Source organism: Meriones unguiculatus, chromosome 20 (genome assembly GCF_030254825.1).
Source record: "Meriones unguiculatus strain TT.TT164.6M chromosome 20, Bangor_MerUng_6.1, whole genome shotgun sequence".
In the NCBI taxonomy this organism is placed as follows: domain Eukaryota; kingdom Metazoa; phylum Chordata; class Mammalia; order Rodentia; family Muridae; genus Meriones; species Meriones unguiculatus.
Genome location: NC_083367.1, coordinates 1,359,264 through 1,385,858, shown reverse-complemented (window position 1 = coordinate 1,385,858; position 26,595 = coordinate 1,359,264).

Below are 26,595 nucleotides of genomic sequence, written 5' to 3'. Positions count from 1 at the left end.
TTGCAAGCGGGTTTTTACATACTTCTCAGACATTTCACTGGAAGCGGGTTTTTTAAGTGCTCTGGAGTCATTTCGTTGCAAGCGGGTTTTTAAGTACTCTGGAGTCATTTCGTTGCAAGCGGGTTTTTAAGTGCTCTGGAGTCATTTCGTTGCAAGCGGGTTTTTAAGTGCTCTGGAGTCATTTCGTTGCAAGCGGGTGTTTAAGTGCTCTGGAGTCATTTCGTTGCAAGCGGGTTTTTAAGTGCTCTGGAGTCATTTCGTTGCAAGCGGGTTTTTACGTGCTCTGGAGTCATTTCATTGCAAGCGGGTTTTTACATACTTCTCAGACATTTCACTGGAAGTGGGTTTTTTAAGTGCTCTGGAGTCATTTTGTTGCAAGCGCGTTTTTAAGTACTCTGGAGTCATTTCGTTGCAAGCGGGTTTTTAAGTGCTCTGGAGTCATTTCGTTGCAAGCGGGTTTTTAAGTGCTCTGGAGTCATTTCGTTGCAGGCGGGTGTTTAAGTGCTCTGGAGTCATTTCGTTGCAAGCGGGTTTTTAAGTGTTCGGGAGTCATCTCGTTGCAAGCTGTTTTTTAAGTGCTCTGGAGTCATTTCGTTGCAAGCGGGTTTTTAATTGCTCTGGAATCATTTCGTTGCAAGCGGGTTTTTAAGTGTTCTGGAGTCATTTCGTTGCAAGCGGGTTTTTAAGTGCCTTGGAGTCATTTCGTTGCAAGCGGGTTTTTAAGTGTTCTGGAGTCATTTCGTTGCAAGCGGGTTTTTAAGTGCCTTGGAGTCATTTCGTTGCAAGCGGGTTTTTAAGTGTTCTGGAGTCATTTCGTTGCAAGCGGGTTTTTAAGTGCTCTGGAGTCATTTCGTTGCAAGCGGGTTTTTAAGTGCTCTGGAGTCATTTCGTTGCAAGCGGGTTTTTAAGTGCTCTGGAGTCATTTCGTTGCAAGCGGGTTTTTAAGTGTTCAGGAGTCATTTCGTTGCAAGCGGGTTTTTAAGTGCTCTGGAGTCATTTCGTTGCAAGCGGGTTTTAAGTGCTCTGGAGTCATTTCGTTGCAAGCGGGTGTTTAAGTGCTCTGGAGTCATTTCGTTGCAAGCGGGTTTTTAAGTGTTCGGGAGTCATCTCGTTGCAAGCTGTTTTTTAAGTGCTCTGGAGTCATTTCGTTGCAAGCGGGTTTTTAATTGCTCTGGAATCATTTCGTTGCAAGCGGGTTTTTAAGTGTTCTGGAGTCATTTCGTTGCAATCGGGTTTTTAAGTGCCTTGGAGTCATTTCGTTGCAAGCGGGTTTTTAAGTGTTCTGGAGTCATTTCGTTGCAAGCGGGTTTTTAAGTGCCTTGGAGTCATTTCGTTGCAAGCGGGTTTTTAAGTGTTCTGGAGTCATTTCGTTGCAAGCGGGTTTTTAAGTGCTCTGGAGTCATTTCGTTGCAAGCGGGTTTTTAAGTGCTCTGGAGTCATTTCGTTGCAAGCGGGTTTTTAAGTGCTCTGGAGTCATTTCGTTGCAAGCGGGTTTTTAAGTGTTCAGGAGTCATTTCGTTGCAAGCGGGTTTTTAAGTGCTCTGGAGTCATTTCGCTGCAAACGGGTTTTTAAGTACTCTGGAGTCATTTCGTTGCAAGCGGGTTTTTAAGTGCTCTGGAGTCATTTCGTTGCAAGCGGGTTTTAAGTGCTCTGGAGTCATTTCGTTGCAAGCGGGTTTTTAAGTGCTCTGGAGTCATTTCGTTGCAAGCGGGTTTTTAAGTGCTCTGGAGTCATTTCCTTGCAAGCGGGTTTTTAAGTGCTCTGGAGTCATTTCGTTGCAAGCGGGTTTTTAAGTGTTCTGGAGTCATTTCGTTGCAAGGTGTTTTTTAAGTGCTCTGGAGTCATTTCGTTGCAAGCGGGTTTTTAATTGCTCTGGAGTCATTTCGTTGCAAGCGGGTTTTTAAGTGCTCTGGAGTCATTTCGTTGCAAGCGGGTTTTTAAGTGCTCTGAAGGCATTTCGTTGTAAGCGGGTTTTTAAGTGCTCTGGATTCATTTCGTTGCAAGCGGGTTTTTAAGTGTTCTGGAGTCATTTCGTTGCAAGCGGGTTTTTAAGTGCTCTGGAGTCATTTTGTTGCAAGCGGGTTTTTAAGTGCTCTGGAGTCATTTCGTTGCAAGCGGGTTTTTAAGTGCTCTGAAGGCATTTCGTTGTAAGCGGGTTTTTACGTGCTCTGGAGTCATTTCGTTGCAAGCGGGTTTTTAAGTGCTCTGAAGGCATTTCGTTGTAAGAGGCTTTTTAAGTGCTCTGGAGTCATTTCGTTGCAAGCCTGTTTTTAAGTGTTCTGGAGTCATTTCTTTGCAAGCAGGTTTTTAAGTGCTCTGGAGTCATTTCGTTGCAAGCGGGTTTTTAATTGCTCTGGAGTCATTTCATTGCAAGCGGGTTTTTACATACTTCTCAGACATTTCACTGGAAGCGGGTTTTTTAAGTGCTCTGGAGTCATTTCGTTGCAAGCGGGTTTTTAAGTACTCTGGAGTCATTTCGTTGCAAGCGGGTTTTTAAGTGCTCTGGAGTCATTTCGTTGCAAGCGGGTTTTTAAGTGCTCTGGAGTCATTTCGTTGCAAGCGGGTGTTTAAGTGCTCTGGAGTCATTTCGTTGCAAGCGGGTTTTTAAGTGCTCTGGAGTAATTTCTTTGCAAGCGGGTTTTTAAGTGTTCTGGAGTCATTTCGTTGCAAGCGTGTTTTTAAGTGCTCTGGAGTCATTTCGTTGCAAGCGGGTTTTTAAGTGCTCTGGAGTCATTTCATTGCAAGCGGGTTTTTACATACTTCTCAGACATTTCACTGGAAGTGGGTTTTTTAAGTGCTCTGGAGTCATTTCGTTGCAAGCGGGTTTTTAAGTGTTCTGGAGTCATTTCGTTGTAAGCGGGTTTTTAAGTGCTCTGGAGTCATTTCGTTGCAAGCGGGTTTTTAAGTGCTCTGAAGGCATTTCGTTGTAAGCGGGTTTTTAAGTGCTCTGGAGTCTTTTCGTTGCAAGCGGGTTTTTAAGTGCTCTGGAGTCATTTCGTTGCAAGCGGGTTTTTAATTGCTCTGGAGTCATTTCGTTGCAAGCGGGTTTTTAAGTGTTCTGGAGTCATTTCGTTGCAAGCGGGTTTTTAAGTGCTCTGGAGTCATTTCGTTGCAAGCGGGTTTTTAAGTGTTCTGGAGTCATTTCGTTGCAAGCGGGTTTTTAAGTGCTCTGGAGTCATTTCGTTGCAAGCGGTTTTTTAAGTGCTCTGGAGTCATTTCGTTGCAAGCGGGTTTTTAAGTGTTCTGGAGTCATTTCGTTGCAAGCCGGTTTTTAAGTGCTCTGGAGTCATTTCGTTGCAAGCGGGTTTTTAAGTGCTCTGGAGTCATTTCGTTGCAAGCGGGTTTTTAAGTGCTCTGGAGTCATTTCGTTGCAAGCGGGTTTTTAAGTGCTCTGAAGGCATTTCGTTGTAAGCGGGTTTTTCAGTGTTCTGGAGTCATTTCGTTGCAAGCGGGTTTTTAAGTGCTCTGGAGTCATTTCATTGCAAGCGGGTTTTTACATACTTCTCAGACATTTCACTGGAAGCGGGTTTTTTAAGTGCTCTGGAGTCATTTCGTTGCAAGCGGGTTTTTAAGTACTCTGGAGTCATTTCGTTGCAAGCGGGTTTTTAAGTGCTCTGGAGTCATTTCGTTGCAAGCGGGTTTTTAAGTGCTCTGGAGTCATTTCGTTGCAAGCGGGTGTTTAAGTGCTCTGGAGTCATTTCGTTGCAAGCGGGTTTTTAAGTGCTCTGGAGTCATTTCTTTGCAAGCGGGTTTTTAAGTGTTCTGGAGTCATTTCGTTGCAAGCGTGTTTTTAAGTGCTCTGGAGTCATTTCGTTGCAAGCGGGTTTTTAAGTGCTCTGGAGTCATTTCATTGCAAGCGGGTTTTTACATACTTCTCAGACATTTCACTGGAAGTGGGTTTTTTAAGTGCTCTGGAGTCATTTCGTTGCAAGCGGGTTTTTAAGTGCTCTGGAGTCATTTCGTTGCAAGCGGGTTTTTAAGTGCTCTGGAGTCATTTCGTTGCAAGCGGGTTTTTAAGTGCTCTGGAGTCATTTCGTTGCAAGCGGGTTTTTAAGTGCTCTGGACTCATTTCGTTGCAAGCGGGTTTTTAAGTGTTCTGGAGTCATTTCGTTGCAAGCGGGTTTTTAAGTGCTCTGGAGTCATTTCGTTGCAAGCGGGTTTTTAAGTGCTCTGAAGGCATTTCGTTGTAAGCGGGTTTTTAAGTGCTCTGGAGTCTTTTCGTTGCAAGCGGGTTTTTAAGTGCTCTGGAGTCATTTCGTTGCAAGCGGGTTTTTAATTGCTCTGGAGTCATTTCGTTGCAAGCGGGTTTTTAAGTGTTCTGGAGTCATTTCGTTGCAAGCGGGTTTTTAAGTGCTCTGGAGTCATTTCGTTGCAAGCGGGTTTTTAAGTGTTCTGGAGTCATTTCGTTGCAAGCGGGTTTTTAAGTGCTCTGGAGTCATTTCGTTGCAAGCGGTTTTTTAAGTGCTCTGGAGTCATTTCGTTGCAAGCGGGTTTTTAAGTGTTCTGGAGTCATTTCTTTGTAAGCCGGTTTTTAAGTGCTCTGGAGTCATTTCGTTGCAAGCGGGTTTTTAAGTGCTCTGGAGTCATTTCGTTGCAAGCGGGTTTTTAAGTGCTCTGGAGTCATTTCGTTGCAAGCGGGTTTTTAAGTGCTCTGAAGGCATTTCGTTGTAAGCGGGTTTTTCAGTGTTCTGAAGTCATTTCGTTGCAAGCGGGTTTTTAAGTGCTCTGGAGTCATTTCGTTGCAAGCGGGTTTTTACATACTTCTCAGACATTTCACTGGAAGCGGGTTTTTTAAGTGCTCTGGAGTCATTTCGTTGCAAGCGGGTTTTTAAGTACTCTGGAGTCATTTCGTTGCAAGCGGGTTTTTAAGTGCTCTGGAGTCATTTCGTTGCAAGCGGGTTTTTAAGTGCTCTGGAGTCATTTCGTTGCAAGCGGGTGTTTAAGTGCTCTGGAGTCATTTCGTTGCAAGCGGGTTTTTAAGTGATCTGGAGTCATTTCGTTGCAAGCGGGTTTTTAAGTGTTCTGGAGTCATTTCGTTGCAAGCGGGTTTTTAAGTGCTCTGGAGTCATTTCGTTGCAAGCGGGTTTTTACGTGCTCTGGAGTCATTTCATTGCAAGCGGGTTTTTACATACTTCTCAGACATTTCACTGGAAGTGGGTTTTTTAAGTGCTCTGGAGTCATTTTGTTGCAAGCGCGTTTTTAAGTACTCTGGAGTCATTTCGTTGCAAGCGGGTTTTTAAGTGCTCTGGTGTCATTTCGTTGCAAGCGGGTTTTTAAGTGCTCTGGAGTCATTTCGTTGCAAGCGGGTGTTTAAGTGCTCTGGAGTCATTTCGTTGCAAGCGGGTTTTTAAGTGCTCTGGAGTCATTTCGTTGCAAGCGGGTTTTTAAGTGTTCTGGACTCATTTCGTTGCAAGCGGGTTTTTAAGTGCTCTGGAGTCATTTCGTTGCAAGCGGGTTTTTAAGTGCTCTGAAGGCATTTCGTTGCAAGCGGGTTTTTAAGTGCTCTGGAGTCATTTCGTTGCAAGCGGGTTTTTAAGTGTTCTGGAGTCATTTCGTTGCAAGCGGGTTTTTAAGTGCTCTGGAGTCATTTCGTTGCAAGCGGGTTTTTAATTGCTCTGGAGTCATTTCGTTGCAAGCGGGTTTTTAAGTGCTCTGGAGTCATTTCGTTGCAAGTGGGTTTTTAAGTGTTCTGGAGTCATTTCGTTGCAAGCGGGTTTTTAATTGCTCTGGAGTCATTTCGTTGCAAGCGGGTTTTTAAGTGTTCTGGAGGCATTTCGTTGCAAGCGGGTTTTTAAGTGCTCTGAAGTCATTTCGTTGCAAGCGGGTTTTTACGTGCTCTGGAGTCATTTCGTTGCAAGCGGGTTTTTAAGTGTTCTGGAGTCATTTCGTTGCAAGCGGGTTTTTAAGTGCTCTGGAGTCATTTCGTTGCAAGCGGGTTTTTAAGTGCTCTGGAGTCATTTCGTTGCAAGCGGGTTTTTAAGTGCTCTGGAGTCATTTCGTTGCAAGCGGGTTTTTAAGTGCTCTGGAGTCATTTCGTTGCAAGCGGGTTTTTAAGTGCTCTGGAGTCATTTCGTTGCAAGCGGGTTTTTAAGTGCTCTGGAGTCATTTCGTTGCAAGCGGGTTTTTAAGTGCTCTGAAGGCATTTCGTTGTAAGCGGGTTTTTACGTGCTCTGGAGTCATTTCGTTGCAAGCAGGTTTTTACGTGCTCTGGAGTCATTTCATTGCAAGCGGGTTTTTACATACTTCTCAGACATTTCACTGGAAGCGGGTTTTTTAAGTGCTCTGGAGTCATTTCGTTGCAAGCGGGTTTTTAAGTGCTCTGGAGTCATTTCGTTGCAAGCGGGTTTTTAAGTGCTCTGGAGTCATTTCGTTGCAAGCGGGTTTTTAAGTGCTCTGGAGTCATTTCGTTGCAAGCGGGTTTTTAACTGTTCTGGAGTCATTTTGTTGCAAGCGGGTTTTTAAGTGCTCTGGAGTCATTTCTTTGCAACCGGGTTTTTAAGTACTCTGGAGTCATTTTGTTGCAAGCGGGTTTTTAAGTGCTCTGGAGTCATTTCGTTGCAAGCGAGTTTTTAAGTGCTCTGAAGGCATTTCGTTGTAAGCGGGTTTTTAAGTGCTCTGGAGTCATTTCGTTGCAAGCGGGTTTTTAAGTGTTCTGGAGTCATTTCGTTGCAAGCAGGTTTTTAAGTGCTCTGGAGTCATTTCGTTGCAAGCGGGTTTTTAAATGCTCTGGAGTTATTTCGTTGCAAGCGGGTTTTTAAGTGTTCTGGAGTCATTTCGTTGCAAGCGGGTTTTTAAGTGTTCTGGAGTCATTTCGGTGCGAGCGGGTTTTTAAGTGTTCTGGAGTCATTTCGTTGCAAGCGGGTTTTTAAGTGCTCTGGAGTCATTTCGTTGCAAGCGGGTTTTTAAGTGCTCTGGAGTCATTTCGTTGCAAGCGGGTTTTTAAGTGCTCTTGAGTCATTTCGTTGCAAGCGGGTTTTTAAGTGCTCTGGAGTCATTTCGTTGCAAGCGGGTTTTTAAGTGCTCTGGAGTCATTTCGTTGCAAGCGGGTTTTTAAGTGCTCTGGAGTCATTTCGTTGCAAGCGGGTTTTTAAGTGCTCTGAAGGCATTTCGTTGTAAGCGGGTTTTTAAGTGCTCTGGATTCATTTCGTTGCAAGCGGGTTTTTAAGTGTTCTGGAGTCATTTCGTTGCAAGCGGGTTTTTAAGTGCTCTGGAGTCATTTTGTTGCAAGCGGGTTTTTAAGTGCTCTGGAGTCATTTCGTTGCAAGCGGGTTTTTAAGTGCTCTGAAGGCATTTCGTTGTAAGCGGGTTTTTACGTGCTCTGGAGTCATTTCGTTGCAAGCGGGTTTTTAAGTGCTCTGAAGGCATTTCGTTGTAAGAGGCTTTTTAAGTGCTCTGGAGTCATTTCGTTGCAAGCCGGTTTTTAAGTGTTCTGGAGTCATTTCTTTGCAAGCAGGTTTTTAAGTGCTCTGGAGTCATTTCGTTGCAAGCGGGTTTTTAATTGCTCTGGAGTCATTTCATTGCAAGCGGGTTTTTACATACTTCTCAGACATTTCACTGGAAGCGGGTTTTTTAAGTGCTCTGGAGTCATTTCGTTGCAAGCGGGTTTTTAAGTACTCTGGAGTCATTTCGTTGCAAGCGGGTTTTTAAGTGCTCTGGAGTCATTTCGTTGCAAGCGGGTTTTTAAGTGCTCTGGAGTCATTTCGTTGCAAGCGGGTGTTTAAGTGCTCTGGAGTCATTTCGTTGCAAGCGGGTTTTTAAGTGCTCTGGAGTCATTTCTTTGCAAGCGGGTTTTTAAGTGTTCTGGAGTCATTTCGTTGCAAGCGTGTTTTTAAGTGCTCTGGAGTCATTTCGTTGCAAGCGGGTTTTTAAGTGCTCTGGAGTCATTTCATTGCAAGCGGGTTTTTACATACTTCTCAGACATTTCACTGGAAGTGGGTTTTTTAAGTGCTCTGGAGTCATTTCGTTGCAAGCGGGTTTTTAAGTGCTCTGGAGTCATTTCGTTGCAAGCGGGTTTTTAAGTGCTCTGGACTCATTTCGTTGCAAGCGGGTTTTTAAGTGCTCTGGAGTTATTTCGTTGCAAGCGGGTTTTTAAGTGCTCTGGACTCATTTCGTTGCAAGCGGGTTTTTAAGTGTTCTGGAGTCATTTCGTTGCAAGCGGGTTTTTAAGTGCTCTGGAGTCATTTCGTTGCAAGCGGGTTTTTAAGTGCTCTGAAGGCATTTCGTTGTAAGCGGGTTTTTAAGTGCTCTGGAGTCTTTTCGTTGCAAGCGGGTTTTTAAGTGCTCTGGAGTCATTTCGTTGCAAGCGGGTTTTTAATTGCTCTGGAGTCATTTCGTTGCAAGCGGGTTTTTAAGTGTTCTGGAGTCATTTCGTTGCAAGCGGGTTTTTAAGTGCTCTGGAGTCATTTCGTTGCAAGCGGGTTTTTAAGTGTTCTGGAGTCATTTCGTTGCAAGCGGGTTTTTAAGTGCTCTGGAGTCATTTCGTTGCAAGCGGTTTTTTAAGTGCTCTGGAGTCATTTCGTTGCAAGCGGGTTTTTAAGTGTTCTGGAGTCATTTCGTTGCAAGCCGGTTTTTAAGTGCTCTGGAGTCATTTCGTTGCAAGCGGGTTTTTAAGTGCTCTGGAGTCATTTCGTTGCAAGCGGGTTTTTAAGTGCTCTGGAGTCATTTCGTTGCAAGCGGGTTTTTAAGTGCTCTGAAGGCATTTCGTTGTAAGTGGGTTTTTCAGTGTTCTGGAGTCATTTCGTTGCAAGCGGGTTTTTAAGTGCTCTGGAGTCATTTCATTGCAAGCGGGTTTTTACATACTTCTCAGACATTTCACTGGAAGCGGGTTTTTTAAGTGCTCTGGAGTCATTTCGTTGCAAGCGGGTTTTTAAGTACTCTGGAGTCATTTCGTTGCAAGCGGGTTTTTAAGTGCTCTGGAGTCATTTCGTTGCAAGCGGGTTTTTAAGTGCTCTGGAGTCATTTCGTTGCAAGCGGGTGTTTAAGTGCTCTGGAGTCATTTCGTTGCAAGCGGGTTTTTAAGTGCTCTGGAGTCATTTCGTTGCAAGCGGGTTTTTACGTGCTCTGGAGTCATTTCATTGCAAGCGGGTTTTTACATACTTCTCAGACATTTCACTGGAAGTGGGTTTTTTAAGTGCTCTGGAGTCATTTTGTTGCAAGCGCGTTTTTAAGTACTCTGGAGTCATTTCGTTGCAAGCGGGTTTTTAAGTGCTCTGGAGTCATTTCGTTGCAAGCGGGTTTTTAAGTGCTCTGGAGTCATTTCGTTGCAGGCGGGTGTTTAAGTGCTCTGGAGTCATTTCGTTGCAAGCGGGTTTTTAAGTGTTCGGGAGTCATCTCGTTGCAAGCTGTTTTTTAAGTGCTCTGGAGTCATTTCGTTGCAAGCGGGTTTTTAATTGCTCTGGAATCATTTCGTTGCAAGCGGGTTTTTAAGTGTTCTGGAGTCATTTCGTTGCAAGCGGGTTTTTAAGTGCCTTGGAGTCATTTCGTTGCAAGCGGGTTTTTAAGTGTTCTGGAGTCATTTCGTTGCAAGCGGGTTTTTAAGTGCCTTGGAGTCATTTCGTTGCAAGCGGGTTTTTAAGTGTTCTGGAGTCATTTCGTTGCAAGCGGGTTTTTAAGTGCTCTGGAGTCATTTCGTTGCAAGCGGGTTTTTAAGTGCTCTGGAGTCATTTCGTTGCAAGCGGGTTTTTAAGTGCTCTGGAGTCATTTCGTTGCAAGCGGGTTTTTAAGTGTTCAGGAGTCATTTCGTTGCAAGCGGGTTTTTAAGTGCTCTGGAGTCATTTCGTTGCAAGCGGGTTTTAAGTGCTCTGGAGTCATTTCGTTGCAAGCGGGTGTTTAAGTGCTCTGGAGTCATTTCGTTGCAAGCGGGTTTTTAAGTGTTCGGGAGTCATCTCGTTGCAAGCTGTTTTTTAAGTGCTCTGGAGTCATTTCGTTGCAAGCGGGTTTTTAATTGCTCTGGAATCATTTCGTTGCAAGCGGGTTTTTAAGTGTTCTGGAGTCATTTCGTTGCAATCGGGTTTTTAAGTGCCTTGGAGTCATTTCGTTGCAAGCGGGTTTTTAAGTGTTCTGGAGTCATTTCGTTGCAAGCGGGTTTTTAAGTGCCTTGGAGTCATTTCGTTGCAAGCGGGTTTTTAAGTGTTCTGGAGTCATTTCGTTGCAAGCGGGTTTTTAAGTGCTCTGGAGTCATTTCGTTGCAAGCGGGTTTTTAAGTGCTCTGGAGTCATTTCGTTGCAAGCGGGTTTTTAAGTGCTCTGGAGTCATTTCGTTGCAAGCGGGTTTTTAAGTGTTCAGGAGTCATTTCGTTGCAAGCGGGTTTTTAAGTGCTCTGGAGTCATTTCGCTGCAAACGGGTTTTTAAGTACTCTGGAGTCATTTCGTTGCAAGCGGGTTTTTAAGTGCTCTGGAGTCATTTCGTTGCAAGCGGGTTTTAAGTGCTCTGGAGTCATTTCGTTGCAAGCGGGTTTTTAAGTGCTCTGGAGTCATTTCGTTGCAAGCGGGTTTTTAAGTGCTCTGGAGTCATTTCCTTGCAAGCGGGTTTTTAAGTGCTCTGGAGTCATTTCGTTGCAAGCGGGTTTTTAAGTGTTCTGGAGTCATTTCGTTGCAAGGTGTTTTTTAAGTGCTCTGGAGTCATTTCGTTGCAAGCGGGTTTTTAATTGCTCTGGAGTCATTTCGTTGCAAGCGGGTTTTTAAGTGCTCTGGAGTCATTTCGTTGCAAGCGGGTTTTTAAGTGCTCTGGAGTCATTTCGTTGCAAGCGGGTTTTTAAGTGCTCTGGAGTCATTTCGTTGCAAGCGGGTTTTAAGTGCTCTGGAGTCATTTCGTTGCAAGCGGGTTTTTAAGTGCTCTGAAGGCATTTCGTTGTAAGCGGGTTTTTACGTGCTCTGGAGTCATTTCGTTGCAAGCGGGTTTTTACGTGCTCTGGAGTCATTTCATTGCAAGCGGGTTTTTACATACTTCTCAGACATTTCACTGGAAGCGGGTTTTTTAAGTGCTCTGGAGTCATTTCGTTGCAAGCGGGTTTTTAAGTACTCTGGAGTCATTTCGTTGCAAGCGGGTTTTTAAGTGCTGTGGAGTCATTTCGTTGCAAGCGGGTTTTTAAGTGCTCTGGAGTCATTTCGTTGCAAGCGGGTTTTTAAGTGCTCTGGAGTCATTTCGTTGCAAGCGGGTTTTTAAGTGCTCTGAAGGCATTTCGTTGTAAGCGGGTTTTTAAGTGCTCTGGAGTCATTTCGTTGCAAGCGGGTTTTTAAGTGCTCTGGAGTCATTTCGTTGCAAGCGGGTTTTTAAGTGCTCTGGAGTCATTTCGTTGCAAGCGGGTTTTTAATTGCTCTGGAGTCATTTCGTTGCAAGCGGGTTTTTAAGTGTTCTGGAGTCATTTCGTTGCAAGCGGGTTTTTAAGTGTTCTGGAGTCATTTCGGTGCAAGCGGGTTTTTAAGTGTTCTGGAGTCATTTCGTTGCAAGCGGGTTTTTAAGTGCTCTGGAGTCATTTCGTTGCAAGCGGGTTTTTAAGTGCTCTGGAGTCATTTCGTTGCAAGCGGGTTTTTAAGTGCTCTTGAGTCATTTCGTTGCAAGCGGGTTTTTAAGTGCTCTGGAGTCATTTCGTTGCAAGCGGGTTTTTAAGTGCTCTGGAGTCATTTCGTTGCAAGCGGGTTTTTAAGTGCTCTGGAGTCATTTCGTTGCAAGCGGGTTTTTAAGTGCTCTGAAGGCATTTCGTTGTAAGCGGGTTTTTAAGTGCTCTGGATTCATTTCGTTGCAAGCGGGTTTTTAAGTGTTCTGGAGTCATTTCGTTGCAAGCGGGTTTTTAAGTGCTCTGGAGTCATTTCGTTGCAAGCGGGTTTTTAAGTGCTCTGGAGTCATTTCGTTGCAAGCGGGTTTTTAAGTGCTCTGAAGGCATTTCGTTGTAAGCGGGTTTTTACGTGCTCTGGAGTCATTTCGTTGCAAGCGGGTTTTTAAGTGCTCTGAAGGCATTTCGTTGTAAGAGGCTTTTTAAGTGCTCTGGAGTCATTTCGTTGCAAGCCGGTTTTTAAGTGTTCTGGAGTCATTTCTTTGCAAGCAGGTTTTTAAGTGCTCTGGAGTCATTTCGTTGCAAGCGGGTTTTTAATTGCTCTGGAGTCATTTCATTGCAAGCGGGTTTTTACATACTTCTCAGACATTTCACTGGAAGCGGGTTTTTTAAGTGCTCTGGAGTCATTTCGTTGCAAGCGGGTTTTTAAGTACTCTGGAGTCATTTCGTTGCAAGCGGGTTTTTAAGTGCTCTGGAGTCATTTCGTTGCAAGCGGGTTTTTAAGTGCTCTGGAGTCATTTCGTTGCAAGCGGGTGTTTAAGTGCTCTGGAGTCATTTCGTTGCAAGCGGGTTTTTAAGTGCTCTGGAGTCATTTCTTTGCAAGCGGGTTTTTAAGTGTTCTGGAGTCATTTCGTTGCAAGCGTGTTTTTAAGTGCTCTGGAGTCATTTCGTTGCAAGCGGGTTTTTAAGTGCTCTGGAGTCATTTCATTGCAAGCGGGTTTTTACATACTTCTCAGACATTTCACTGGAAGTGGGTTTTTTAAGTGCTCTGGAGTCATTTCGTTGCAAGCGGGTTTTTAAGTGCTCTGGAGTCATTTCGTTGCAAGCGGGTTTTTAAGTGCTCTGGACTCATTTCGTTGCAAGCGGGTTCTTAAGTGCTCTGGAGTTATTTCGTTGCAAGCGGGTTTTTAAGTGCTCTGGACTCATTTCGTTGCAAGCGGGTTTTTAAGTGTTCTGGAGTCATTTCGTTGCAAGCGGGTTTTTAAGTGCTCTGGAGTCATTTCGTTGCAAGCGGGTTTTTAAGTGCTCTGAAGGCATTTCGTTGTAAGCGGGTTTTTAAGTGCTCTGGAGTCTTTTCGTTGCAAGCGGGTTTTTAAGTGCTCTGGAGTCATTTCGTTGCAAGCGGGTTTTTAATTGCTCTGGAGTCATTTCGTTGCAAGCGGGTTTTTAAGTGTTCTGGAGTCATTTCGTTGCAAGCGGGTTTTTAAGTGCTCTGGTGTCATTTCGTTGCAAGCGGGTTTTTAAGTGTTCTGGAGTCATTTCGCTGCAAGCGGGTCTTTAAGTGCTCTGGAGTCATTTCGTTGCAAGCGGTTTTTTAAGTGCTCTGGAGTCATTTCGTTGCAAGCGGGTTTTTAAGTGTTCTGGAGTCATTTCGTTGCAAGCCGGTTTTTAAGTGCTCTGGAGTCATTTCGTTGCAAGCGGGTTTTTAAGTGCTCTGGAGTCATTTCGTTGCAAGCGGGTTTTTAAGTGCTCTGGAGTCATTTCGTTGCAAGCGGGTTTTTAAGTGCTCTGAAGGCATTTCGTTGTAAGCGGGTTTTTCAGTGTTCTGGAGTCATTTCGTTGCAAGCGGGTTTTTAAGTGCTCTGGAGTCATTTCATTGCAAGCGGGTTTTTACATACTTCTCAGACATTTCACTGGAAGCGGGTTTTTTAAGTGCTCTGGAGTCATTTCGTTGCAAGCGGGTTTTTAAGTACTCTGGAGTCATTTCGTTGCAAGCGGGTTTTTAAGTGCTCTGGAGTCATTTCGTTGCAAGCGGGTTTTTAAGTGCTCTGGAGTCATTTCGTTGCAAGCGGGTGTTTAAGTGCTCTGGAGTCATTTCGTTGCAAGCGGGTTTTTAAGTGATCTGGAGTCATTTCGTTGCAAGCGGGTTTTTAAGTGTTCTGGAGTCATTTCGTTGCAAGCGGGTTTTTAAGTGCTCTGGAGTCATTTCGTTGCAAGCGGGTTTTTACGTGCTCTGGAGTCATTTCATTGCAAGCGGGTTTTTACATACTTCTCAGACATTTCACTGGAAGTGGGTTTTTTAAGTGCTCTGGAGTCATTTTGTTGCAAGCGCGTTTTTAAGTACTCTGGAGTCATTTCGTTGCAAGCGGGTTTTTAAGTGCTATGGAGTCATTTCGTTGCAAGCGGGTTTTTAAGTGCTCTGGAGTCATTTCGTTGCAAGCGGGTGTTTAAGTGCTCTGGAGTCATTTCGTTGCAAGCGGGTTTTTAAGTGCTCTGGAGTCATTTCGTTGCAAGCGGGTTTTTAAGTGTTCTGGACTCATTTCGTTGCAAGCGAGTTTTTAAGTGCTCTGGAGTCATTTCGTTGCAAGCGGGTTTTTAAGTGCTCTGGAGTCATTTCGTTGCAAGCGGGTTTTTAAGTGTTCTGGAGTCATTTCGTTGCAAGCGGGTTTTTAAGTGCTCTGGAGTCATTTCGTTGCAAGCGGGTTTTTAAGTGCTCTGGAGTCATTTCGTTGCAAACGGGTTTTTAAGTGCTCTGGAGTCATTTCGTTGCAAGCGGGTTTTTAAGTGCTCTGAAGGCATTTCGTTGTAAGCGGGTTTTTAAGTGCTCTGGAGTCATTTCGTTGCAAGCGGGTTTTTAAGTGTTCGGGAGTCATCTCGTTGCAAGCTGTTTTTTAAGTGCTCTGGAGTCATTTCGTTGCAAGCGGGTTTTTAATTGCTCTGGAATCATTTCGTTGCAAGCGGGTTTTTTAAGTGTTCTGGAGTCATTTCGTTGCAAGCGGGTTTTTAAGTGCCTTGGAGTCATTTCGTTGCAAGCGGGTTTTTAAGTGTTCTGGAGTCATTTCGTTGCAAGCGGGTTTTTAAGTGCCTTGGAGTCATTTCGTTGCAAGCGGGTTTTTAAGTGTTCTGGAGTCATTTCGTTGCAAGCGGGTTTTTAAGTGCTCTGGAGTCATTTCGTTGCAAGCGGGTTTTTAAGTGCTCTGGAGTCATTTCGTTGCAAGCGGGTTTTTAAGTGCTCTGGAGTCATTTCGTTGCAAGCGGGTTTTTAAGTGTTCAGGAGTCATTTCGTTGCAAGCGGGTTTTTAAGTGCTCTGGAGTCATTTCGTTGCAAACGGGTTTTTAAGTACTCTGGAGTCATTTCGTTGCAAGCGGGTTTTTAAGTGCTCTGGAGTCATTTCGTTGCAAGCGGGTTTTAAGTGCTCTGGAGTCATTTCGTTGCAAGCGGGTTTTTAAGTGCTCTGGAGTCATTTCGTTGCAAGCGGGTTTTTAAGTGCTCTGGAGTCATTTCCTTGCAAGCGGGTTTTTAAGTGCTCTGGAGTCATTTTGTTGCAAGCGGGTTTTTAAGTGTTCTGGAGTCATTTCGTTGCAAGGTGTTTTTTAAGTGCTCTGGAGTCATTTCGTTGCAAGCGGGTTTTTAATTGCTCTGGAGTCATTTCGTTGCAAGCGGGTTTTTAAGTGCTCTGGAGTCATTTCGTTGCAAGCGGGTTTTTAAGTGCTCTGGAGTCATTTCGTTGCAAGCGGGTTTTTAAGTGCTCTGGAGTCATTTCGTTGCAAGCGGGTTTTAAGTGCTCTGGAGTCATTTCGTTGCAAGCGGGTTTTTAAGTGCTCTGAAGGCATTTCGTTGTAAGCGGGTTTTTACGTGCTCTGGAGTCATTTCGTTGCAAGCGGGTTTTTACGTGCTCTGGAGTCATTTCATTGCAAGCGGGTTTTTACATACTTCTCAGACATTTCACTGGAAGCGGGTTTTTTAAGTGCTCTGGAGTCATTTCGTTGCAAGCGGGTTTTTAAGTACTCTGGAGTCATTTCGTTGCAAGCGGGTTTTTAAGTGCTGTGGAGTCATTTCGTTGCAAGCGGGTTTTTAAGTGCTCTGGAGTCATTTCGTTGCAAGCGGGTTTTTAAGTGCTCTGGAGTCATTTCGTTGCAAGCGGGTTTTTAAGTGCTCTGAAGGCATTTCGTTGTAAGCGGGTTTTTAAGTGCTCTGGAGTCATTTCGTTGCAAGCGGGTTTTTAAGTGTTCTTGAGTCATTTCGTTGCAAGCGGGTTTTTAAGTGCTCTGGAGTCATTTCCTTGCAAGCGGGTTTTTAAGTGCTCTGGAGTCATTTCGTTGCAAGCGGGTTTTTAAGTGTTCTGGAGTCATTTCGTTGCAAGGTGTTTTTTAAGTGCTCTGGAGTCATTTCGTTGCAAGCGGGTTTTTAATTGCTCTGGAGTCATTTCGTTGCAAGCGGGTTTTTAAGTGCTCTGGAGTCATTTCGTTGCAAGCGGGTTTTTAAGTGCTCTGGAGACATTTCGTTGCAAGCGGGTTTTTAAGTGCTCTGGAGTCATTTCGTTGCAAGCGGGTTTTAAGTGCTCTGGAGTCATTTCGTTGCAAGCGGGTTTTTAAGTGCTCTGAAGGCATTTCGTTGTAAGCGGGTTTTTACGTGCTCTGGAGTCATTTCGTTGCAAGCGGGTTTTTACGTGCTCTGGAGTCATTTCATTGCAAGCGGGTTTTTACATACTTCTCAGACATTTCACTGGAAGCGGGTTTTTTAAGTGCTCTGGAGTCATTTCGTTGCAAGCGGGTTTTTAAGTACTCTGGAGTCATTTCGTTGCAAGCGGGTTTTTAAGTCCTGTGGAGTCATTTCGTTGCAAGCGGGTTTTTAAGTGCTCTGGAGTCATTTCGTTGCAAGCGGGTTTTTAAGTGCTCTGGAGTCATTTCGTTGCAAGCGGGTTTTTAAGTGCTCTGAAGGCATTTCGTTGTAAGCGGGTTTTTAAGTGCTCTGGAGTCATTTCGTTGCAAGCGGGTTTTTAAGTGTTCTGGAGTCATTTCGTTGCAAGCGGGTTTTTAAGTGCTCTGGAGTCATTTCGTTGCAAGCGGGTTTTTAATTGCTCTGGAGTCATTTCGTTGCAAGCGGGTTTTTAAGTGTTCTGGAGTCATTTCGTTGCAAGCGGGTTTTTAAGTGTTCTGGAGTCATTTCGGTGCAAGCGGGTTTTTAAGTGTTCTGGAGTCATTTCGTTGCAAGCGGGTTTTTAAGTGCTCTGGAGTCATTTCGTTGCAAGCGGGTTTTTAAGTGCTCTGGAGTCATTTCGTTGCAAGCGGGTTTTTAAGTGCTCTTGAGTCATTTCGTTGCAAGTGGGTTTTTAAGTGCTCTGGAGTCATTTCGTTGCAAGCGGGTTTTTAAGTGCTCTGGAGTCATTTCGTTGCAAGCGGGTTTTTAAGTGCTCTGGAGTCATTTCGTTGCAAGCGGGTTTTTAAGTGCTCTGAAGGCATTTCGTTGTAAGCGGGTTTTTAAGTGCTCTGGATTCATTTCGTTGCAAGCGGGTTTTTAAGTGTTCTGGAGTCATTTCGTTGCAAGCGGGTTTTTAAGTGCTCTGGAGTCATTTTGTTGCAAGCGGGTTTTTAAGTGCTCTGGAGTCATTTCGTTGCAAGCGGGTTTTTAAGTGCTCTGAAGGCATTTCGTTGTAAGCGGGTTTTTACGTGCTCTGGAGTCATTTCGTTGCAAGCGGGTTTTTAAGTGCTCTGAAGGCATTTCATTGTAAGAGGCTTTTTAAGTGCTCTGGAGTCATTTCGTTGCAAGCCGGTTTTTAAGTGTTCTGGAGTCATTTCTTTGCAAGCAGGTTTTTAAGTGCTCTGGAGTCATTTCGTTGCAAGCGGGTTTTTAATTGCTCTGGAGTCATTTCATTGCAAGCGGGTTTTTACATACTTCTCAGAGATTTCACTGGAAGCGGGTTTTTTAAGTGCTCTGGAGTCATTTCGTTGCAAGCGGGTTTTTAAGTACTCTGGAGTCATTTCGTTGCAAGCGGGTTTTTAAGTGCTCTGGAGTCATTTCGTTGCAAGCGGGTTTTTAAGTGCTCTGGACTCATTTCGTTGCAAGCGGGTTTTTAAGTGCTCTGGAGTCATTTCGTTGCAAGCGGGTTTTTAAGTGCTCTGGACTCATTTCGTTGCAAGCGGGTTTTTAAGTGTTCTGGAGTCATTTCGTTGCAAGCGGGTTTTTAAGTGCTCTGGAGTCATTTCGTTGCAAGCGGGTTTTTACATACTTCTCAGACATTTCACTGGAAGCGGGTTTTTTAAGTGCTCTGGAGTCATTTCGTTGCAAGCGGGTTTTTAAGTACTCTGGAGTCATTTCGTTGCAAGCGGGTTTTTAAGTGATCTGGAGTCATTTCGTTGCAAGCGGGTGTTTAAGTGCTCTGGAGTCAATTCGTTGCAAGCGGGTTTTTAAGTGATCTGGAGTCATTTCGTTGCAAGCGGGTTTTTAAGTGTTCTGGAGTCATTTCGTTGCAAGCGGGTTTTTAAGTGCTCTGGAGTCATTTCGTTGCAAGCGGGTTTTTACGTGCTCTGGAGTCATTTCATTGCAAGCGGGTTTTTACATACTTCTCAGACATTTCACTGGAAGTGGGTTTTTTAAGTGCTCTGGAGTCATTTTGTTGCAAGCGCGTTTTTAAGTACTCTGGAGTCATTTCGTTGCAAGCGGGTTTTTAAGTGCTCTGGAGTCATTTCGTTGCAAGCGGGTTTTTAAGTGCTCTGGAGTCATTTCGTTGCAAGCGGGTGTTTAAGTGCTCTGGAGTCATTTCGTTGCAAGCGGGTTTTTAAGTGCTCTGGAGTCATTTCGTTGCAAGCGGGTTTTTAAGTGCTCTGGAGTCATTTCGTTGCAAGCGGGTTTTTAAGTGCTCTGGAGTCATTTCGTTGCAAGCGGGTTTTTAAGTGTTCTGGAGTCCATTCGTTGCAAGCGGGTTTTTAAGTGCTCTGGAGTCATTTCGTTGCAAGCGGGTTTTTAAGTGCTCTGGAGTCATTTCGTTGCAAACGGGTTTTTAAGTGCTCTGGAGTCATTTCGTTGCAAGCGGGTTTTTAAGTGCTCTGAAGGCATCTCGTTGTAAGCGGGTTTTTAAGTGCTCTGGAGTCATTTCGTTGCAAGCGGGTTTTTAAGTGTTCGGGAGTCATCTCGTTGCAAGCTGTTTTTTAAGTTCTCTGGAGTCATTTCGTTGCAAGCGGGTTTTTAATTGCTCTGGAATCATTTCGTTGCAAGCGGGTTTTTAAGTGTTCTGGAGTCATTTCGTTGCAAGCGGGTTTTTAAGTGCTCTGGAGTCATTTCGTTGCAAGCGGGTGTTTAAGTGCTCTGGAGTCATTTCGTTGCGAGCGGGTTTTTAAGTGCTCTGGAGTCATTTCGTTGCGAGCGGGTTTTTAAGTGCTCTGGAGTCATTTCGTTGCGAGCGGGTTTTTAATTGCTCTGGAGTCATTTCGTTGCAAGCGGGTTTTTACGTGTTCTGGAGTCATTTCGTTGCAAGCGGGTTTTTAAGTGCTCTGGAGTCATTTCGTTGCAAGCGGGTTTTTACGTGCTCTGGAGTCATTTCGTTGCAAGCGGGTTTTTAAGTGCTCTGGAGTCATTTCATTGCAAGCGGGTTTTTAAGTGCTCTGGAGTCATTTCGTTGCAAGCGGGTTTTTAAGTGCTCTGGAGTCATTTCGTTGCAAGCGGGTTTTTACGTGCTCTGGAGTCATTTCGTTGCAAGCGGGTTTTTAAGTGCTCTGGAGTCATTTCGTTGCAAGCGGGTTTTTAATTGCTCTGGAGTCATTTCGTTGCAAGCGGGTTTTTAAGTGTTCTGGAGTCATTTCGTTGCAAGCGGGTTTTTAAGTGCTCTGGAGTCATTTCGTTGCAAGCGGGTTTTTAAGTGTTCTGGAGTCATTTCGTTGCAAGCGGGTTTTTAAGTGCTCTGGAGTCATTTCGTTGCAAGCGGTTTTTTAAGTGCTCTGGAGTCATTTCGTTGCAAGCGGGTTTTTAAGTGTTCTGGAGTCATTTCGTTGCAAGCCGGTTTTTAAGTGCTCTGGAGTCATTTCGTTGCAAGCGGGTTTTTAAGTGCTCTGGAGTCATTTCGTTGCAAGCGGGTTTTTAAGTGCTCTGGAGTCATTTCGTTGCAAGCGGGTTTTTAAGTGCTCTGAAGGCATTTCGTTTTAAGCGGGTTTTTCAGTGTTCTGGAGTCATTTCGTTGCAAGCGGGTTTTTAAGTGCTCTGGAGTCATTTCATTGCAAGCGGGTTTTTACATACTTCTCAGACATTTCACTGGAAGCGGGTTTTTTAAGTGCTCTGGAGTCATTTCGTTGCAAGCGGGTTTTTAAGTACTCTGGAGTCATTTCGTTGCAAGCGGGTTTTTAAGTGCTCTGGAGTCATTTCGTTGCAAGCGGGTTTTTAAGTGCTCTGGAGTCATTTCGTTGCAAGCGGGTGTTTAAGTGCTCTGGAGTCATTTCGTTGCAAGCGGGTTTTTACGTGCTCTGGAGTCATTTCGTTGCAAGCGGGTTTTTAAGTGTTCTGGAGTCATTTCGTTGCAAGCGGGTTTTTAAGTGCTCTGGAGTCATTTCGTTGCAAGCGGGTTTTTAAGTGCTCTGGAGTCATTTCGTTGCAAGCGGGTTTTTAAGTGCTCTGGAGTCATTTCGTTGCAAGCGGGTTTTTAAGTGCTCTGGAGTCATTTCGTTGCAAGCGGGTTTTTAAGTGCTCTGGAGTCATTTCGTTGCAAGCGGGTTTTTAAGTGCTCTGGAGTCATTTCGTTGCAAGCGGGTTTTTAAGTGTTCTGGAGTCATTTCGTTGCAAGCGGGTTTTTAAGTGCTCTGGAGTCATTTCGTTGCAAGCGGTTTTTTAAGTGCTCTGGAGTCCTTTCGTTGCAAGCGGGATTTTAAATGTTCTGGAGTCATTTCGTTGCAAGCCGGTTTTTAAGTGCTCTGGAGTCATTTCGTTGCAAGCGGGTTTTTAAGTGCTCTGGAGTCATTTCGTTGCAAGCGGGTTTTTAAGTGCTCTGGAGTCATTTCATTGCAAGCGGGTTTTTAAGTGCTCTGAAGGCATTTCGTTGTAAGCGGGTTTTTCAGTGTTCTGGAGTCATTTCGTTGCAAGCGGGTTTTTAAGTGCTCTGGAGTCATTTCATTGCAAGCGGGTTTTTACATACTTCTCAGACATATCACTGGAAGCGGGTTTTTTAAGTGCTCTGGAGTCATTTCGTTGCAAGCGGGTTTTTAAGTACTCTGGAGTCATTTCGTTGCAAGCGGGTTTTTAAGTGCTCTGGAGTCATTTCGTTGCAAGCGGGTTTTTAAGTGCTCTGGAGTCATTTCGTTGCAAGCGGGTGTTTAAGTGCTCTGGAGTCATTTCGTTGCAAGCGGGTTTTTAAGTGATCTGGAGTCATTTCGTTGCAAGCGGGTTTTTAAGTGTTCTGGAGTCATTTCGTTGCAAGCGGGTTTTTAAGTGCTCTGGAGTCATTTCATTGCAAGCGGGTTTTTACATACTTCTCAGACATTTCACTGGAAGTGGGTTTTTTAAGTGCTCTGGAGTCATTTCGTTGCAAGCGGGTTTTTAAGTGCTCTGGAGTCATTTCGTTGCAAGCGGGTTTTTAAGTGCTCTGGACTCATTTCGTTGCAAGCGGGTTTTTAAGTGCTCTGGAGTCATTTCGTTGCAAGCGGGTTTTTAAGTGCTCTGGACTCATTTCGTTGCAAGCGGGTTTTTAAGTGTTCTGGAGTCATTTCGTTGCAAGCGGGTTTTTAAGTGCTCTGGAGTCATTTCGTTGCAAGCGGGTTTTTACATACTTCTCAGACATTTCACTGGAAGCGGGTTTTTTAAGTGCTCTGGAGTCATTTCGTTGCAAGCGGGTTTTTAAGTACTCTGGAGTCATTTCGTTGCAAGCGGGTTTTTAAGTGCTCTGGAGTCATTTCGTTGCAAGCGGGTTTTTAAGTGATCTGGAGTCATTTCGTTGCAAGCGGGTGTTTAAGTGCTCTGGAGTCAATTCGTTGCAAGCGGGTTTTTAAGTGATCTGGAGTCATTTCGTTGCAAGCGGGTTTTTAAGTGTTCTGGAGTCATTTCGTTGCAAGCGGGTTTTTAAGTGCTCTGGAGTCATTTCGGGGCAAGCGGGTTTTTACGTGCTCTGGAGTCATTTCATTGCAAGCGGGTTTTTACATACTTCTCAGACATTTCACTGGAAGTGGGTTTTTTAAGTGCTCTGGAGTCATTTTGTTGCAAGCGCGTTTTTAAGTACTCTGGAGTCATTTCGTTGCAAGCGGGTTTTTAAGTGCTCTGGAGTCATTTCGTTGCAAGCGGGTTTTTAAGTGCTCTGGAGTCATTTCGTTGCAAGCGGGTGTTTAAGTGCTCTGGAGTCATTTCGTTGCAAGCGGGTTTTTAAGTGCTCTGGAGTCATTTCGTTGCAAGCGGGTTTTTAAGTGCTCTGGAGTCATTTCGTTGCAAGCGGGTTTTTAAGTGCTCTGGAGTCATTTCGTTGCAAGCGGGTTTTTAAGTGTTCTGGAGTCCATTCGTTGCAAGCGGGTTTTTAAGTGCTCTGGAGTCATTTCGTTGCAAGCGGGTTTTTAAGTGCTCTGGAGTCATTTCGTTGCAAACGGGTTTTTAAGTGCTCTGGAGTCATTTCGTTGCAAGCGGGTTTTTAAGTGCTCTGAAGGCATCTCGTTGTAAGCGGGTTTTTAAGTGCTCTGGAGTCATTTCGTTGCAAGCGGGTTTTTAAGTGTTCGGGAGTCATCTCGTTGCAAGCTGTTTTTTAAGTGCTCTGGAGTCATTTCGTTGCAAGCGGGTTTTTAATTGCTCTGGAATCATTTCGTTGCAAGCGGGTTTTTAAGTGTTCTGGAGTCATTTCGTTGCAAGCGGGTTTTTAAGTGCTCTGGAGTCATTTCGTTGCAAGCGGGTGTTTAAGTGCTCTGGAGTCATTTCGTTGCGAGCGGGTTTTTAAGTGCTCTGGAGTCATTTCGTTGCGAGCGGGTTTTTAAGTGCTCTGGAGTCATTTCGTTGCGAGCGGGTTTTTAATTGCTCTGGAGTCATTTCGTTGCAAGCGGGTTTTTACGTGTTCTGGAGTCATTTCGTTGCAAGCGGGTTTTTAAGTGCTCTGGAGTCATTTCGTTGCAAGCGGGTTTTTACGTGCTCTGGAGTCATTTCGTTGCAAGCGGGTTTTTAAGTGCTCTGGAGTCATTTCATTGCAAGCGGGTTTTTAAGTGCTCTGGAGTCATTTCGTTGCAAGCGGGTTTTTAAGTGCTCTGGAGTCATTTCGTTGCAAGCGGGTTTTTACGTGCTCTGGAGTCATTTCGTTGCAAGCGGGTTTTTAAGTGCTCTGGAGTCATTTCGTTGCAAGCGGGTTTTTAATTGCTCTGGAGTCATTTCGTTGCAAGCGGGTTTTTAAGTGTTCTGGAGTCATTTCGTTGCAAGCGGGTTTTTAAGTGCTCTGGAGTCATTTCGTTGCAAGCGGGTTTTTAAGTGTTCTGGAGTCATTTCGTTGCAAGCGGGTTTTTAAGTGCTCTGGAGTCATTTCGTTGCAAGCGGTTTTTTAAGTGCTCTGGAGTCATTTCGTTGCAAGCGGGTTTTTAAGTGTTCTGGAGTCATTTCGTTGCAAGCCGGTTTTTAAGTGCTCTGGAGTCATTTCGTTGCAAGCGGGTTTTTAAGTGCTCTGGAGTCATTTCGTTGCAAGCGGGTTTTTAAGTGCTCTGGAGTCATTTCGTTGCAAGCGGGTTTTTAAGTGCTCTGAAGGCATTTCGTTTTAAGCGGGTTTTTCAGTGTTCTGGAGTCATTTCGTTGCAAGCGGGTTTTTAAGTGCTCTGGAGTCATTTCATTGCAAGCGGGTTTTTACATACTTCTCAGACATTTCACTGGAAGCGGGTTTTTTAAGTGCTCTGGAGTCATTTCGTTGCAAGCGGGTTTTTAAGTACTCTGGAGTCATTTCGTTGCAAGCGGGTTTTTAAGTGCTCTGGAGTCATTTCGTTGCAAGCGGGTTTTTAAGTGCTCTGGAGTCATTTCGTTGCAAGCGGGTGTTTAAGTGCTCTGGAGTCATTTCGTTGCAAGCGGGTTTTTACGTGCTCTGGAGTCATTTCGTTGCAAGCGGGTTTTTAAGTGTTCTGGAGTCATTTCGTTGCAAGCGGGTTTTTAAGTGCTCTGGAGTCATTTCGTTGCAAGCGGGTTTTTAAGTGCTCTGGAGTCATTTCGTTGCAAGCGGGTTTTTAAGTGCTCTGGAGTCATTTCGTTGCAAGCGGCTTTTTAAGTGCTCTGGAGTCATTTCGTTGCAAGCGGGTTTTTAAGTGCTCTGGAGTCATTTCGTTGCAAGCGGGTTTTTAAGTGCTCTGGAGTCATTTCGTTGCAAGCGGGTTTTTAAGTGTTCTGGAGTCATTTCGTTGCAAGCGGGTTTTTAAGTGCTCTGGAGTCATTTCGTTGCAAGCGGTTTTTTAAGTGCTCTGGAGTCCTTTCGTTGCAAGCGGGATTTTAAGTGTTCTGGAGTCATTTCGTTGCAAGCCGGTTTTTAAGTGCTCTGGAGTCATTTCGTTGCAAGCGGGTTTTTAAGTGCTCTGGAGTCATTTCGTTGCAAGCGGGTTTTTAAGTGCTCTGGAGTCATTTCGTTGCAAGCGGGTTTTTAAGTGCTCTGAAGGCATTTCGTTGTAAGCGGGTTTTTCAGTGTTCTGGAGTCATTTCGTTGCAAGCGGGTTTTTAAGTGCTCTGGAGTCATTTCATTGCAAGCGGGTTTTTACATACTTCTCAGACATTTCACTGGAAGCGGGTTTTTTAAGTGCTCTGGAGTCATTTCGTTGCAAGCGGGTTTTTAAGTACTCTGGAGTCATTTCGTTGCAAGCGGGTTTTTAAGTGCTCTGGAGTCATTTCGTTGCAAGCGGGTTTTTAAGTGCTCTGGAGTCATTTCGTTGCAAGCGGGTGTTTAAGTGCTCTGGAGTCATTTCGTTGCAAGCGGGTTTTTAAGTGATCTGGAGTCATTTCGTTGCAAGCGGGTTTTTAAGTGTTCTGGAGTCATTTCGTTGCAAGCGGGTTTTTAAGTGCTCTGGAGTCATTTCGTTGCAAGCGGGTTTTTACGTGCTCTGGAGTCATTTCATTGCAAGCGGGTTTTTACATACTTCTCAGACATTTCACTGGAAGTGGGTTTTTTAAGTGCTCTGGAGTCATTTGGTTGCAAGCGCGTTTTTAAGTACTCTGGAGTCATTTCGTTGCAAGCGGGTTTTTAAGTGCTCTGGAGTCATTTCGTTACAAGCGGGTTTTTAAGTGCTCTGGAGTCATTTCGTTGCAAGCGGGTGTTTAAGTGCTCTGGAGTCATTTCCTTGCAAGCGGGTTTTTAAGTGCTCTGGAGTCATTTCGTTGAAAGCGGGTTTTTAAGTGTTCTGGACTCATTTCTTTGCAAGCGGGTTTTTAAGTGCTCTGGAGTCATTTCGTTGCAAGCGGGTTTTTAAGTGCTCTGGAGTCATTTCGTTGCAAGCGGGTTTTTAAGTGTTCTGGAGTCATTTCGTTGCAAGCGGGTTTTTAAGTGCTCTGGAGTCATTTCGTTGCAAGCGGGTTTTTAAGTGCTCTGGAGTCATTTCGTTGCAAACGGGTTTTTAAGTGCTCTGGAGTCATTTCGTTGCAAGCGGGTTTTTAAGTGCTCTGGAGGCATTTCGTTGTAAGCGGGTTTTTAAGTGCTCTGGAGTCATTTCGTTGCAAGCGGGTTTTTAAGTGTTCGGGAGTCATCTCGTTGCAAGCTGTTTTTTAAGTGCTCTGGAGTCATTTCGTTGCAAGCGGGTTTTTAATTGCTCTGGAATCATTTCGTTGCAAGCGGGTTTTTAAGTGTTCTGGAGTCATTTCGTTGCAAGCGGGTTTTTAAGTGCTCTGGAGTCATTTCGTTGCAAGCGGGTTTTTAAGTGTTCTGGAGTCATTTCGTTGCAAGCAGGTTTTTAAGTGCCTTGGAGTCATTTCGTTGCAAGCGGGTTTTTAAGTGTTCTGGAGTCATTTCGTTGCAAGCGGGTTTTTAAGTACCCTGGAGTCATTTCGTTGCAAGCGGGTTTTTAAGTGCTCTGGAGTCATTTCGTTGCAAGCGGGTTTTTCAGTGCTCTGGAGTCATTTCGTTGCAAGCGGGTTTTTAAGTGTTCAGGAGTCATTTCGTTGCAAGCGGGTTTTTCAGTGCTCTGGAGTCATTTCGTTGCAAGCGGGTTTTTAAGTACTCTGGAGTCATTTCGTTGCAAGCGGGTTTTTAAGTGCTCTGGAGTCATTTCGTTGCAAGCGGGTTTTAAGTGCTCTGGAGTCATTTCGTTGCAAGCGGGTTTTTAAGTGCTCTGGAGTCATTTCGTTGCAAGCGGGTTTTTAAGTGCTCTGGAGTCATTTCGTTGCAAGCGGGTTTTTAAGTGCTCTGGAGTCATTTCGTTGCAAGCGGGTTTTTAAGTGTTCTGGAGTCATTTCGTTGCAAGGTGTTTTTTAAGTGCTCTGGAGTCATTTCGTTGCAAGCGGGTTTTTAATTGCTCTGGAGTCATTTCGTTGCAAGCGGGTTTTTAAGTGCTCTGGAGTCATTTTGTTGCAAGCGGGTTTTTAAGTGCTCTGGAGTCATTTCGTTGCAAGCGGGTTTTTAAGTGCTCTGAAGGCATTTCGTTGCAAGCGGGTTTTTAAGTGCTCTGAAGGCATTTCATTGTAAGAGGCTTTTTAAGTGCTCTGGAGTCATTTCGTTGCAAGCCGGTTTTTAAGTGTTCTGGAGTCATTTCTTTGCAAGCAGGTTTTTAAGTGCTCTGGAGTCATTTCGTTGCAAGCGGGTTTTTAATTGCTCTGGAGTCATTTCATTGCAAGCGGGTTTTTAAGTGCTCTGGAGTCATTTCGTTGCGAGCGGGTTTTTAAGTGTTCTGGAGTCATTTCGTTGCAAGCGGGTTTTTAAGTGTTCTGGAGTCATTTCGTTGCAAGCGGGTTTTTAAGTGCCTTGGAGTCATTTCGTTGCAAGCGGGTTTTTAAGTGTTCTGGAGTCATTTCGTTGCAAGCGGGTTTTTAAGTACCCTGGAGTCATTTCGTTGCAAGCGGGTTTTTAAGTGCTCTGGAGTCATTTCGTTGCAAGCGGGTTTTTCAGTGCTCTGGAGTCATTTCGTTGCAAGCGGGTTTTTAAGTGTTCAGGAGTCATTTCGTTGCAAGCGGGTTTTTAAGTGCTCTGGAGTCATTTCGTTGCAA